Source organism: Rattus norvegicus, chromosome 1, assembly GCF_036323735.1.
Source record: "Rattus norvegicus strain BN/NHsdMcwi chromosome 1, GRCr8, whole genome shotgun sequence".
In the NCBI taxonomy this organism is placed as follows: Eukaryota; Metazoa; Chordata; class Mammalia; order Rodentia; family Muridae; genus Rattus; species Rattus norvegicus.
In genome coordinates this window covers 72,100,390-72,117,458 of record NC_086019.1, presented here as the reverse complement: position 1 = coordinate 72,117,458, position 17,069 = coordinate 72,100,390, and the positions used below count along the sequence as shown (strand labels likewise).

The 17,069-nt window shown below is 35.0% G+C and overlaps 1 pseudogene; it reads right to left on the bottom strand.

Moving 5' to 3' along the window:
* Nucleotides 1-1,703: 1,703 nt before the first annotated feature.
* Vmn2r116l-ps13 (vomeronasal 2, receptor 116 like, pseudogene 13) lies at nt 1,704-15,328 on the bottom strand (annotated as a pseudogene).
* Nucleotides 15,329-17,069: the final 1,741 nt, after the last annotated feature.

Below are 17,069 nucleotides of genomic sequence, written 5' to 3'. Positions count from 1 at the left end.
ATTTGTGTTATGTTTATGTTAGAGAATTTTGGAACTTTGTAATATGTATATATGTAAGTATTTTTGTGTGTGATTATACATATATGAGTGTGTGTGTGTGTGTGTGTGTATTCACATACATGCATGAATATATATTTGGGTTTGTCTGTGTAAAGTGTGTATAAATGTGTGTTCCATTTGTCATATCTTCACACATATATGTATGTAAAGATGTCTGGGTGTGTTTTACAACTTACTTCTTCTATCAATATGTGTATATATGTATGTGTATTATATGAAAAATAGTTGAAGTCTGTTTGTTGGAACTTTGTTACATTTACCCACTAGTGTGTGTATGTGTGTGTGTGTGTGTGTGTGTGTGTGTGTGTGTATCTATGCAGAAATATACATATATACAAAATGCTTGGATCCTGCCTGCTGGAAATTTGTTCCATCCTCCAACTAGTATGTGTATGTGTATGTGTATGTTTCTACACGTGCATCTGTGTATATGTGTACATAGGTGTTTATGTGAACTGCTTGGAAACTGCTTGCAGGAGCTGGGCTTCATTCATCTAGTGTGTGAATGTGTATGTCTTTGTCTGTATGTCTTTCTGCCTAAGTGTCTACATATGTATTGCTGGAACTTATCTTAGATTCAACCAGTGTGTGTGTGTGTGTGTGTGTGTGTGTGTGTGTGTGTGTGTGTGTGTTTGTGTATTTATTTCAGTGTTTGATCTTTTCCTTTCTTTTCTCTTCTCTAAATTCAGGATGTCAGAGCCAATAATCCCTATGAGTTTCTGAGTAAACCCATGTCTACTGTTCTAAGTACTGACTCGCACAAGCTGCCTATCTTCGGTTACTCTGTGGTGTCAAAGCTGATCTTTTGCATAAAGTCAGCTAAATTCCACACAGAGAAGAGATTATTTCAAGAGGCTGTTCTTTCTCTGACAATTTCACAAGGGTGTTGTTGATGATATACTTAAAGATGAGCATTATAATGTAAAGTGTCTAAAAAATAAGTCCAGTCATCTCTACCCATTTGTGATCCTTTCATTCTAGGTTCCTGTATTCTAAAACCTTAGGGGAACATTGAAAAGCAAACTCCCAGTATAAAATCTTTGTAACATTCTTCTATCCTCTATATCTTTTTTAAAATCTACGTAATTTTAGTTATTTGCATCTCTCTCTCTCTGTCTCTCTCTCTCTCTCTGTCTCTCTCTCTGTCTCTCTCTCTCTCTCTCTCTACTGTGTGTGTGTATGTGTGTATGTTTGTGTGTGTGCATCTGTGTGTGTGCATCTTTGTGTGTGTGTGTGTGTGTGTGTGTGTGTGTGTGTGTGTACGTGTGTGTGTATGTGTGTGATTATGGGCATAAATAGATTCAGTTAATTTTAGTGCCCAGAAGAGAACATCTATTTCATTGTAACAATTGGTACAGGTGTTTGGTAAGATCCGACGGTTGGACTAAGTATTGAATCAGTCCCCCTGTAAGAGCAGGCTGTAATTATGAATGCAATGACAACAATTCATCTTTGGAAATATTCTAACAACCTGTTGGTAAAAATATTCTTTTTCACTTTGTGCTCCTAGAATAATTCTTCTAACTATTATATAGCATCAGGAATTCATTATCTCCAGTTAAAGAGGAAGACTTTTAAACATTGTAGAAGATTGTAGGAGACAATAGGAATGTCAGTAAACATGGTATTGCTAGGCAATATAGTCACAGGAAACAGTGAGAGCCATTCGAAACACAGATAGGTATGGCAATATAATCCAATATTTGGTGATTATGAACCAAGTATATATTTTTAAGAATTTGTGAAATATGAACATGGGAAGATGATTTCACCCTGACCATTTGAAGAGAATTTTGTTCTGGTCTGAACAATACTGTGTAACATTTGGGAACAAAGATGCATCCCAGCATCCCTGCACTGGAGGCCAAAGTGGAGAATATCTCCACCGCCACCATCATCTTGCCTTTGGTGCTATGGTAAACAGGAATGAAAGTGACCCAGACACTGCAGAACACCAGCATGCTGAATGTTATGGATTTGGCTTCATTGAAAGCACCAGGAAGATTTCTGGAAAAGAATGCCAGAGTGAAGCTCCCAAAGGCCAGGGTACCCAAGTATCCCAATACACAGTAAAAGGCAGTGACTGAACCCTTATGACAAACAATGATTATATGGCCATGCTCACATTGTGCATCAATATCAACAGACGGAGGAGAAGCTCCCAACCAGACTGCACATAAAATGACTTGAATGAGAGTACAGACAAGAATGATGTAGTTAGAAGCCCCTGAAACAAGAATGTACTTCATCATTCTTTGTGAGGCTGTGATTTCGAATGCTAGAACGACAGTAATTGTTTTGGCCAACACAGTGGAAAGAGAAATAGTGAATACCACTCCAAATGTGATTTGTTGCAGGATGCAAGTGGCAGAGTTTGGATGGCCAATGAAGAGCAAGGGGCAGAGTAAACAAAAGATGAGTGAGATGAGCAAGATATAGGTGAGAGTGCAGTTATTGGCCTTGATAATAGGAGTGCTGTGATGCTTCATAAAAACTCCAAGAACCACGGTTGTGAATGCTGAGAAGCACAAGGAGATTAAGGAAATTGCCATTCCCAGGGGTTCTTCATAGCTGAGAAATACAACAGCTTTGGGAATGCAGTGATTCTGTTCCGTGTTGGAATATTGGTCCTCTGGACATCGGGCACACAAATCAATATCTAATAGAGAAATGAAGGTATTGTTAGTTCAACTTCAGCAATTTGACTGACAGGATATTTCATGTAAGCATATAGAAGAGGTGTTACCGTGTATGAGTCTAGTTGCTGAGAATGCATTGAATGTCACTGCTACATGAAATAATGGAATCTATTTTGTAATGGATTTAATCATCGTTAGGGAAATGAAAGTAACACATATTTTTGTCTATTTTACAGTATTCTTGTGATCTTTTATCATGGGTGTTTATATTTATTAGTGTCTTTGCATGTAAAATTAAGAGAAGTTCTTATTAACATGATAATAATTGTGTTTATATAGGGGAAGCATGACAGTGAGAGTGAGACCAGAAATTTATATGAATATAACATTGGTGTTTGTCCGTGCAAAACTAAAAGAAATTCATAGTTTATCCAATATGCAGTAGTAACACCACATTCCTAAACCTTTTCATAAAAAGAAGACAGCCTATTACTGAAGGTACAAATGTCTGTAATTTCCAGCATTGTATTTGTAGGAACCTGATAGCCATTCCACTGAGTCACTGAATGATTGCAATAAGAGATAATGTACTTTCTAGTGTAGAAGTCTTTTACATGGAACAATGCATTTGTTGAGAGCCATTATTAATTTATTTAATAAGAGAATACAAATTAAGCTTGCTTTTGAGCAGAATGTGTTGGTCTTGGCGAATACTCGAGTTTGCTTCATAGCACCAAGGTTAACTATCTCCAAACAGTGTTGTTGAATTTCTTATGTCTATGTCTAATGTGAAACTGCATGAATATTACAAAGCAACAGGTGGAAGTTGGTTACCTCCTACAATTTGATGGGATCTGGAGGTAAACCTATACCATCATGCTTAGTGGGAAAGGATTTAACTGCTAAGCCATCTTACTGACAAATAAGTGTCCCTATGAGATGTCACTTAAATTATATAGGTTTGTACAAAATAGACCAGAATAACAACATGCTTGTCATTTGTCTTTATTTTGTCTTGACAAAATAGTTATTTGATTAACTTGGGCTATGGTAGTGTCAATGCCATTGGAAATCTGTGGCTAATTCCTTTCAGATCAAAACAATTTTAACTAAACAATATGTAAAATTACTATTATGAATATGAATAGAGGAAGGAAATACTAACTTGAATATATAATAATTTTGTAAGTTATTATTTGCTGTCTTCACTCATCTTACAGAGAATAAGGATTATTTTTTTAACCATACTCAAATGGCTAACTTTGTCTTCCTTGTGCTTCTGTACATGTAATGTGTCCATAGAGTTATGTAAGGGGACATAGATCAAGACAACATAAAGAATACTTTAAAGATTCATGATCTATGTATGTTTTTTGAGAACATTAAACATTAGAAAATATCTTGTCTAGGGTACACTGGCACTGAAGTTTTCTTCTCACAACTGTTTAGTTGATAATATGCCATCTACTATAACTTTTGATGGAGGCAAAATATAGAACAATATCTACTTTTATCTTAATGAGGACATTTTAAATTATTTTATTCCTATGATGACTAACTAGGAACAAGACATATTTTATTTTAACTTCCACTGTAGACCACTTAAGCATTCCAATAGAGAAACAAGATGATGGTCTGTTTGAAGAACTTATTCCAGCAGGAAACACTCACTTGTCTCATTCGAAATCTCATTTTCTGGGCAGGGTTTGCAATGAAAACAGCATGTTGCATTTCCATCCTTCCCGAATTTTCTATATCCAGGACCACAATCAGCACTGCATACAGAAGTTGGCATCTAATGAAAAGTACACATATGCTGCTAACAGAAATTTTGCTTACTGCTTCTATAATTATACTACATTAGCATGTGATGTTAATGAACTAATTTTATATACCAACTGATTACCAGATTTTACTTAGTGCATTGTATGATGACTGACATCAATATATGGAAAAAATTGAGGAGAAGTTGAATTGTTTCCCAACTCCTTGAAATTCAAGAGCAAAAGCTGCTAGTGTCCTGTGTGCAAACACTACAGAGATTTCAAGCTTGTTATTCTAGTTAATTTCTCTCCCCTAAACACATAACACAATATAAAGATATAGAGAATCCTAATTAAAAAATTATCTCCATCACTTTAGCCTGTCATCCAATATGTGAGGCATATAATAAATTGTTAATTGATGTAGGAGTGCTCAGCCTATTGGGAACAATGTTGTCTCTAGCCAGTGGAATATTAGAAATCATGCAGAACAAGCCAGTATGCAGATTTAAATGAGTTTCCATTGCATTATCCAGATCCATGTCTTTTCTTTTCTTGAGTGTAATCCATGAGTCAAATGGACCTTTCCTTCTCACTTTGCATACTGTTACTGTATAATAGCAGCAACATAGTAGCAATTTAGGAGTAAAGGATATAAAACAGGAAACAAGGCCTCAAATAAGGCATCACATAGAGCCTACAAAGAGTGTGAAAAACTGAGGAAGATTTAGATTTCCTGAAGTTAATTCAAGTATTTCTTAAATTAAGAAAATCTTGGTTTTTCCAATGAATCTCATGATGGGTATCTATATGCTGCATTGGAATTTTGCTGATATCTTCATTCTGTATTTCCATCCTTTATTTCTTAGTTTCCTATTTTCATCACAGAGTTGAATATCTACAGATTCAACTCATGTTCTCTAGAAATCTGGTTAACCACAACTCTTCCTTTTTTGTGTGAAAAAATAATGTCTCACTTTATAGTATTAGTAGTTCTCATCTTCCTTTATAAATCAAAGCACAAGATTTTTCTTCTTTTTACTGGAAGTATTTTTCATTATTCATTTTCTCACTTACTAAGATTCTAAGACATATTTAGGATGAGTTGAGAACATGCATTTCCCTGTCCAAATTTTGTTTGTTTTACTTAAGGCAGAGTATCCATTTCAGCCCCCGTTAGAAAAGAGTCAGTGCGAAAGTCTGACTAGCCACAAATGCTTAGAGATTCTCCTCACACATAATTCAAAGAATGCAGATTAAAGGCATGTACCCCTACAAAACTTGGCCTCCTTTCTGATTTTAATGGAAATTATATGATACTCCTGTTCATGTAATACAATTTGACATAGACAACTTCATTATTGCATAACGTGTTCTAGTAGATTGCCAGATGCTTGTTTTTTCTTTTTTAAATTCTGAAATGATACTAGACTTCATTAAGAACACTTTCTGCATGTTTTTGTGTAAAATATAATTTTATCCTTTAGTTTATTTGTGTGATGATTTAGACTTAACTGATATGCACATTATTAGCCATGCTAACAATCATGGAATGAAGTTATTTGAGCGTAGGTACTTGTATTTTAGCTCTGTTCATTACGTCTATTGGTAAATGACATAGATGTTTAGTCAAGAATTATTTCAGGCATGGTCATCAATGATCAATGAAGTAGGAATCTAATTATATTCCTTCTGTTCAACTTTGTTATTTTACTTCCCTTCATCCCATTTTTATATGTGTGCGCCTTTCATGTGCGTAAAGGATATTTTAATATCCCTCAGGCAGGCCACAAAGGAATGTCCATTTTATGTTAATCATTTTATATGTTTCCATTTCAAATGTTATACCCCTTCCGTGTCCCCTCTCTACCAAGCCTGCTTTCCTTTCCCCTCCCCTTGCCCTCTAAGAAGATACTCTTCCATTTACACTTCCACTTCAAACTTCTTGTATCTCCCTTCTCTGGGGCATCAAGTCTCCACAGGAAAAAGGGATAAAAATGTCAACCATTAATAAACTAATAATTCCCCCTATTGCCATATTTATGTGAGTGTCCTATGCTGTTATCTTTAGCCATGGTGCTGTTTGGGTCATTACTACTACCAGGTCCATATCCTGGCCCCTGGTTCTGTGGAACCCAGCATCTTTGCTGATATCTGTGGTTTGTTTTCTTACCAACATTTCTACAGATATATGTGGTTGCTGCTGTCACAAGGTGAAATATCTAGGCTGGATGTTCTGCAGCCAATGCCCATGACCTGTGATAACACCAAAGGTCATGTGGATGTCCAAGCTGCTTAAGTCATGCTGTCTCCTGGAGCCATACTGATCTGAGTAAGCTTCACAGCTACAAGAGACAAGTGGAATTACAGGATCCATGCTGCTCCATATGGCCATTTCTCGATCCATGGTCCTATTGCACCATTCCACGTCTATGTTAATATCCATGGCCTATATTATGACGGTGAAGACTTGGGAATTTTCATGTTCTGGACTGTAGTGTGAAACCATGATGATGTACATGGGGTGTGCTGACTCTTGAGGACCTTGACAGTGTCTGTGGCCTAGCTGCATTTAGGCCCAAGGTTTCTGTCTCTGCTAACACTATAAAAAATGTAGAACACCATTATTTTTTCTTCTGATGCTGGAAAAAGGCTGGGCAACTACTTTTGCAGTAAATTGAATGATTATATATTCAAAAATGTGAGCGAGGTACAGGAAAGTTTTAGGTAGCAAATCCTACTGTCATCCCCACTCAGACACTTCCCCCACATTCCAAGGAAAAGAAGCAACTTAATCAGGAAGTAAATCCAAAAGAAGGCTTAAAATGTATGATAAAGAACCGGATGTTAGTTAATCACAATTGAGGATTTCTGGAGAGACTTTGGGAGGGAACAAATACATTCTATTTATAAAGCAGGAACCGAGAGTTTTGCCATGTTCCAATGAGTACAAAAATAACAGAATGTGGACATTTTCATTTTAATTTTTATAAAAGTTGCTCTAATGCAGAGGCAGATATGGAAGTAATGGGAACTGGGTATTATGTGAAATTCCCAAGGAATCAATAAAAATATTACGTTAAAAATAAACCAAACTCATTGTGTTTTTTTATTAGAGAAAATGACCATTAATGCTCAATTATTACTAAAATTATTTCTTAATTATTGTTCAGTTGTTACATTAATATTTGATACATTTTCAACAGACATTTTTCTGTCAGGCATTTGAATGTTGTTTATATGTTATTTTGACCTCTTATGCTCATCTTACTTTTTTAAAAGATGTATTTACTTTATATATTTGAGTACAGTGTCACTATCCTCAGGCACACCAGAAGAGAGCATCAGATCCCATTACAAATGGTTGTGAAACATCATGTGGTGGCTGGAAATTGAACTCAGGTCTTTTGGAAGAACAGTCAGTGTTCTTAACCTCTGAGGCATCTTTCCATCCCTCATATTACCTTTTCATATAAGATGGAGTTCTTTTAATGTTCTTAATTTTGTTCATGCTGAATATTTTTCTGTCTCCTTTTATTATAAGAAATAAACTTTCTGTATATTGTAATTAGATTGGGAATTATCTTTTAATTTTTGAAAGACAAAAATTTTATTCTCATCATTTGTTGCAGTCTAAAATTGCCAAACATATAAAGTCCATGTAAAAAAGGTGGCAAAATATGGAACCAATGTATTCACGTGAGAAGGGGAAATAGAATAGACACCATTGGTTAATGTGGTTATGCACTGAAGGGAGTTGGGTGGGATGAGAATATAATGGGATGACATGGGGAGAATGGAGTACAGACTATTTGGAGATACAATTTCTATGGGGTGGCATGTCTGAGTGAAATTAGAAAGCTAAGGCTGTAGAAAATCCCAGAAATCTATGAGGGTGACTTTAGCTAAGTCTCCTAGATAAGCATGATAGGGTGCCTCATGAACCTGGCAAATTTTCCAGGGTAGGGATTGAGTCAACATGCTATCTCCAAAATTTTGATCTAAATTTGTCTTACCTAAAGGTACATGTGAGGAAAGATGGAGCAGAGGATGAGTGGGTAAATAACCAATGAGAGGTTTAGCTTGAAAAACATCCCATGAAAGGAAGTTTACCCCTGATGCTGGACATAATATTCTGTTACACTTGAAGGCAAGAGCCTAATAGATCCATGATATGAAAGGAATCTCTCAGATATTAAAGGATGCAGATGTGGAGATCCATACCCAAACAATAGGTTGAGCATGTGGAATCCTGAACAGGAGGGAAAGAAGGATTTTAGGAGCAAGAGACTTAAAAGAAACCCAAGAAAGCCTACAGAGTCAACTAACTTTCCAACACAAGTCCTCAGAGAGACTGAACCCACTACCACGAATAATGCATGGGACTGACCTAGGCATTCTAAACATTTAACCATTCTGTAGATTTGTCTTTATGTGGGACTCCTAAGAACAATACTGAGGTCTGCATTTTACTCTGTTCCTTTCTTTTGTGACAGTTTATCCTACTGGGCTGCCTCTACTGATCCCAATAAGAGAATATGAATCTGTGCCTAGTTGTTGTGCAACATGATATGCCAAAGCATGTTGATATCTGGATAGTGGAGGCTACCCTTTTCTGAATAATGGTGGAGTAGTGAATGAGAGTGAAGTGAAATGTAGGAGAAAGAATAGAAGAGAAGGTAAGTAAATGGTTATCAGTAAATAAAGTTAAAGAATGAAAAAAATTAATTAAGTACATTTAAAAATGGGTGAAGCTAGTGGAACCTGCTGTCATCCAGAAATGGACTTTATAGGAATGAGGGTTCTCACCTTCAGCTTTCATATCTGCTCCTTGTCCCACTATAAATTTTAAGTAAAATTTGTCAAGGACTATACCATTTCAAAAGCTGAGTATTTCCTTTTCAAAGTCGCTGTTTATATGCTTCTAGCAGACAGATGTCTACGTTTTTCACATTATTTTGATATGTACTGCTACAATATAATGGACATACTCTTGATACCTAGAGTGTCTTCTTTTTCTTGTTCCTGGTGGTTTTAAATTTGATCTTTTAATCATACTTCCTTATTCATCTCTGACTTTCACTTTTCCTTGTTGTTTTATCTCTCTCATAGTTTGAATTTTCTACTTTTTATGCCTCTTCCTTCATGTCCTGCCTATTTTGTCCTCAAACTGGAGCATGCCTTTTGTTAGACTATCCACTAAGATATTCTTTTGGTTTATTTTGTTTATATATTAGTTTGAAGTTCTTTCATTATTTCGTAACTTACTGGAATCCCTTTGTCACATCCTCTCTCAGTGTCTCATTGTATCAATGTATTCACAATTTCATTGTATCCTCCCAGAGATGATTACTGCCCTCTTTGATGTTTTTTTTACTATTTATATAATAATTATTTGATTCCTAGTTTACTGAATCACTGAACATGTCTTTCATTTAAATCTATGATTCTAATGTTTGGAATATTTCCTTGATGATTCACATTTTATATTAGACTCCACATTGGCATTAGATTATGTATGAGTAGAACACAGTTAACATTTTTGTAAGTTCCAGTTATATTCTTCCAGTTAACAGTATATAAGACTCATGTGAGGCCTGAATAGAATACACAGGAGATTTCAATGTTATCCTCTAAATGGATATATAGTTCTGCAAGTATACTTTTAGCTCTTATGTTCTTTTCCCTAAGATTAGCATTCTTAAACATATTGTCGAAGAACAGTAATTTTAAATTTCATACCATCTGAGCAACAAGAGATTTTATTACAAATGAAACAGGGCAGTTTGAATATGACACATGAAAACTAATCACATCAGCATTCCAACCTATATTATACCTAGAATGCATATGAGATTTAATTTTAAAAATTCCTCAACTGCAAATTTTTATTACTAACAATTTCTCTCCATATAGAGAAGGCAACTAAGTACAGACTTCTGTGTTTGAATAAAATATGCAAGAATCAGTGGGGCGAGACAAGTTTCCTTTACTAAGTATTATCTTTTACAAGGTATTTTTCATTGCTGGAGCCATGGCTAAATTCTAGAGAACAATTGTTATTCATGAAGAGGACCAATGTTTGATTTCTAGCATCCGTTAAGTGGCATGAGCCTCTTGTAAATGCTCTGAGATTTGAATAAATCTTCAGCTACCCACAATACTACCCGTGCAGGTGTTGCACATGTATACATGCATACAACACTCTCATACCAGCATTAATAAGGAACAGAAAAATCCAGAGTGTTGTTCATAGGGTATGTAAATTTTTCATAAAAGGTTAATGTCTGGTTAGCAAGAGGTTTTGGAAATTTAGAATTAGTTATTAAACAGGTTTGAAAATTCCATTATAAAAACTGGTAACTTGGTTATGATGACTTTACTCTGTCCTTACAAAGAGCCAGAGTCTTTAAACATCCATTGAAATGGTTTATCAACAGATTGGAAATCACTCTGTAGTAGCAATAATGGGATTAATAGAATATTGCTTACTATACTGGAAATAATATCAAACTGTTTTCTGAAACAGTTAATATTAAAGGAATGAAATAGGTTCTGATACAATGCAAATATACTATATGCCTATTGAAGAATCCTCAATGAATTCCAAAAAGTCATCTTAAACATGAAAATATGAATATAATATAGGATTCTAGAAATTAGTCTCTCACATGACAATAAATTTCATTTCACCAGGTTTATGAAAGTTTGGATGCACGCACTTGACAGTGTAATTTAAATTAATACAATTAGGCTGAACCCACCTGTGCATTTCCTCCGGCCCACTCTGTTATCTCTTCAGAAAAATGTATCTGTTGACCATTTGGAAAATATGGACTAAACATTCCTATTCTAACTTTAAGTTCAAGGCCCTGTGGGGAATTCCAAACATAGAAAATATCATACACTTCCTGCAGTTTGTTTCTTCGGTTCATATTCTCTCTGTCCCCAACAGGATTAGTGAATGGGTTCTTCCTCAGAAAGGAACACAGCTGAAAGACAAGCACCACACTATAGAGTGTACTCTCTTCCTTAAAGTAAGAAAATATATTCTTATTTCATCTTAAAGGAAGCTCTATTGACAAAATGTAGGTGAAATTTCTCAGTGAAAATAAAGAGATGTGCAAAATTATGATGTTATTTTAGTTCTATAAGAGTAGATTAACTCTCAAGCACAAACATGCATGCAGACAGCAAAATATGTTTGCAATATAAAACATACACAAGCAAAAAAAAAGACTTGCATTCATATTGAGGTTCACACGTAATAGAAAAACATATTTATTTACACAAACATACACATACATGCCCAAACACACATGAAAATATAGATGTACACAGAGACAGACTATGTAGGAAAAACCTCGAACAGACACAGGTACACAAAAAACACATATGCATGTATACACACACAGAAATACATGCGTAGAAGAATAATTATGGGTAGACATATATATGTACTGACCTCTATATAGAAAGACAGTAACAGATAAATTGATGATATTGTATGTAGACAAACAAGCAAAAATGAAAAAAAACATACACAAAAGCACCCAAAACACGGAGGCTCCTGCAGACACATGCATTGATAATTATATGCAGGAATATACATACTGACAAAATTCATCATACAGAAAGAATTGGAAACAGACAATCTTATTTTCATTGACATAGGCAGATTGGCAAAAATATCTATAAAAACCTTTCTATTTCTACCTCCTTCTATATTTCTCTATCTAAATATCTAGATGTAGTCATAGATATAGATATATACACTGATATACAGAAACACAGAAACATAAATATACAGTAAGAGACAAACATTAACATACACTCCAACACATGAATGTATTGCACTGAATTCTAGCACTATTTTCTGTGTGCCTATTCTCAGTGCACTAACTGATTCCACAAGCCTAGAGTCAGAAGAGTGTGAGCAGGGATCTTTAGTTAAAACAATCCCCAACAATGATAATAACATATGTAAGAATTAATAAACAAGGACTCATCATGGACAGGACTCCTGTGGATGGACTAAATATATCTTCAGTATTAAAACATATATGATGATACTCAGTTAATATGTAATAAAATCACAGGTCTACACTGATGTATAATGCCTTCTACTCTATTCTCTTAACATTAGAGTTTTATACTAATATCACGATTTACTTAGTAAAAATTCTTTGATTTTGGAAAATATTTAGCACACTTATTTTGGGCATTTTACAGTCTCATAAAACTATGTATTGATAATACTAAACATCATCTAACAGTAGAAATATTACCTTCTTGCAGCTATAACTATAATTTTTGCCATTGTCCTGGGTCATATTATCAAACTTTTGAAAAGTCATCTCATGGAGTGCATGGGCAAAAGCGTACACAGCATTGTATATGTCATAACTCCCTTCAATAAAGGCCATGTCAAAAGTGTGTACCATTAGCCATTCCAGTGAGTGATTGGAAGAGCAGTTCTTCAGTGTCTTACATTTAGATGCTGAGAATTTACAGTTAAGGTGCATCCAATCCAGCCTTACCAGAAATTCATCCGAGTATTTGACAGGGTTTAATGTCTGGACAAAATTTTTAAACCCAGAAATCTCACCATGGTGGTGTCCAAAAGCAAAAGTCCAATATCCGTTACCAAATGTGAAGTCTTTCATACTAAGAGTGACATCCCACTGTGAGGTGGTGATCTATATTTTCTGTATACCTAGAGATTCCCACATTCTAAAGCTCACAACTAATGTACTGTCTGTGTCGCCATAAATGATAACAACATTTGCGGATGATGTCATGATTTGGCTGTAATACACTTCAGCTCTTGACATGTATAAATTCATACTGACTGGAATAATGTTGACAAAGGCAAAGCAGACTGTATTTTTTTCCATCTCTCTTCTCAAATAGGAGAGAAATTGGATGCTTGATCATTGTCTAAGATGACCAACCCTACCCAGTTCCAACTGAAATGAATTATGAAGGAGACCAAGGCAAGAGCTAGAGATGTATCATCAGAGGCCATCTGATATAGATAGGGAAATTTTTCATCATCACTCAAGACAGGATGATAGGGTCTATAAGTAAGATGAAGGAACTAGAACACAGGTAGCAGCATGAGATACATTGTATTCCTAAGAACTTATAAACACATTTTTCTGCACATTTCTAGAAATCAGAGCTAGCTATTATTTCCCCCTCATCTGTTTTTCATATAAGGTGATGTGGAAGCACTATCAAGCTTGTGAATAATCCGTTTGAACTACAGAATGTTGCCCAGGCCTAGTAAAATCATGCTGACACAAACAGATATATGATTTCATGATTGAATTCCCAACCTTCCCCCAATACACACAGACACACAGACACACAGACACACAGACACACACACACACACACACACACACACAGACACACACACACACACACAAAAAAAAACAAAACAACCCAAACCTTACCTTACCTGCTGAAATATGAAGTTGTTTAGGATTATGTGAAGTGTCACAGTTTTTGCCCAATTTAGTCTTGTAATTGCCATTACACACTTGGAGAATTCTTTACAGACATAATTAAGGAGAATATCATGATTTTGTAATCCCATAGAAATGTGACTGTTTAACTGAGATTCCCAATCACAAGAATATTCTGAGAATTTAAATATTAGTGACATATTTGGCAAAAGATCAGGGTTCCTGTTGATTTCATTTATGGAAAAAGCCAAAGCCAGAGCATACTTGTGGTTTTCAGTATGTGTTGTGTAAAAGGTTAGGGTTTTTATAATGGACAGCAATTTACAGATATCATTTGAAGTCAATAAAAGGACAGTCCTGCATTGAATTGCATTGTCCCCACCCCATAAATATTAATATGTGTAATGTGGTTAATATGACAAATGAAACTGGAAGTTCATAAATCCTTGAAATGTTCATGAAATGTCATCCTTCATAATTGATGTTATCACTATTAGTAATAATATCACTTTCCAAAAAGAATGCAACATATCCTTCAGCATCCATATGTTGCTTCCTTACTCTAAATAGAGAATAAATACTGGACTTTGTAAGACCTTAAATCCAGTGAATTTTTAAAGATCAAAATTTGAAGTTAGTGGTGGAAAGATCTCTTAGTTCAATTTTTGATACAACATAAACAGGGACCACATCTAGGAAATGTATGAAAGTAAGTGAATGCTTATATGAAAGCTCTACAGAGCTAGGTGTGTCACCAACATTAGTGACAATAGTACATGCACTGGAAACTACACTGTGATGGAAGGATTATTAGCAGACTCTATGGCCATTTGCATAAATGCACCTGGGATAAACTCACAGAAAATATATGGGGATTCTTTTGATAAGATACCATTGGCTACTATGATATGGAAACTGTCTAGGAGAGGGATGAATGTGATAGATAAATATTCACATTTGTTGTATTGCTCAGTTTGCATCTCTACATGTGTGAAGCTGGAGGGAAATCCTGTTTCAAATTAAAGTTGTAATATAACATTAAGTCTGTAATAGAATTTGGAATTATTTCTTGTTTTGCAGGTTAAAAACAGAGTACAAAATACTCATAGCTTTGCCTTGCTCCTCATCCTCAGTAGTTTTGACAATTATTGATGATGACCTTTCATCATCAGTAATGAAAACACAAAACAACTTACTGTATATCTGAAATGTGACTGAAATATTCATTCTCTAAATGCCATTTTACTGCATGCATCAAGAAAGTACATCCTATTCCCATGTTTCCATTCCTCTCTTCTTTCTGCTTCATTCTCCAAAAGCATCTGGGATAAATAAAATCAGCCACAAGAAGTGGAATGTTCAGGAGCAAGAAGAGTAAAATTATGGTAAACATAATTTTCCTGCTCTGAGCCTGGTAAAATTGATTGTAAAGTGCCAAACAGATCAGCAAATCAAACAGTTACCAAAGTATCCCCGTGTACTATTATCACTGTGACTGAGCAAGATGCTGCATATGTATTTGTTTCCTTTTTTAGAGTTGTTTCTTCACCCCTAGAAGAATCATTGACTCCCTCTCCTGAGAAGCTTCATCTCATGTGCACAGCGCATGTGATAAACATGGTTGATAAATACAGATGAGGATGGTACAGGTAGGTCAATGACATCACTTGTGTTTGTGAAAATTATGGTCCCTAGAAAGATTCTACTTTGTGAAAATTCGGTCCCACAACTGCCTCAAAATCTGCTTATATCAACACATAAAATAATATCAATGAATTTTATTAGTTGATAAATTAATGCTGTGAGACAAGCATTAATGGTTTAGAAAGGACTCAAAATCTCAGGTCACGGCCCTTTTGTCACAAATCCCCAAATAGGAAAAAGCACGATCATGTTTGGAGCTTTGGTATCCACTGAGAATGTAGTATGAACAATGTTACAACAGTGACAGGTATAGAATATTTAAACAAACTGTCTTCAGGACTAAAAATTATGAGAAATGCAGGAATGCCTTGAATATTGCTGTATTCAAAATTATCCAGGTCATTATAGAACCACAATTTACTTACATATTATTATTTTTATCAATATAATTATTTTGATTTGTAAATACATTCTCCTTTATATTTAGAATTTTATTTTCTTCCAATATATAGCATGAAAGTTTATATGAATTTGAAATATTTTGTTTATTTGCATTCTATTCAGTGTTCTGCTCTCAGTCCTCTTGCATTTTAAATATTCAACAAGATCCAAAGAAAATACTAGATCTGTGTATTCATTTCAAAACCTACATAAGTCCTAGCACTCATATTCCCACAAAATTTTAATGAAAAACTAAACTGAATATTTGAGTTCTAAAACATGATCTTCAATAGTGACCAACAGTTCTCACAGATCAATATCTTTAGACCTATTTCTCCTAATTTATATTTGATTTTCTACCTTGATTTTGCTAATTTTATATTCCTGTCGTTGCAGTGAAGAATTCTTACAATTAGTATCTTAGAAGCAAAGAGTAAGTGGTAAGTGAACCTCTGTATAATGAATAAACTATTATACAATTTTCCTCACTCTTCATCCCATAAGAAGAACAACAATATCAGCCAATCAGAACCCACAGAGTTCCCACGACTAAACCACCAACCAAAAGTACACACGGAGCAACGCTTGGCTCAAGCTGCATATGTAGCAAAAGATGTCCTTGTCAGACATCAATGGGAGGAGAGGCCCTAGACGTCAATGGGAGGATCTTGATCCTGTGAAGGCTTGATGCCCTATGTAGGGCAATTCCATGGCATTGAGTATGCCTGAGTAGGTTGTTAGTTGGAGGGGATTACCCTCATAGAAACTGGGTGAGGGAGGATGTGAAAGGAGGTTTCCAGGGGGACCCTGGAAAGGGGAAAACAATTGAAATACAAATTAATGAAATGTCCTATAAGAAACTGAAGAAAAAAATTCAAAAGAAAACAAGCTTTGAACCTTCAATGTCTTCAGAGTTAAAAATTATGGAAAATACAGAAATGCCTTGAATCTTGCTGTATTCAAAATTACCAAGAAAATCATAGAACCACAATTTACTTACATACTTTTTAATTTAATAGTATGACACTGAAAAGGTCTTTGCTATAATT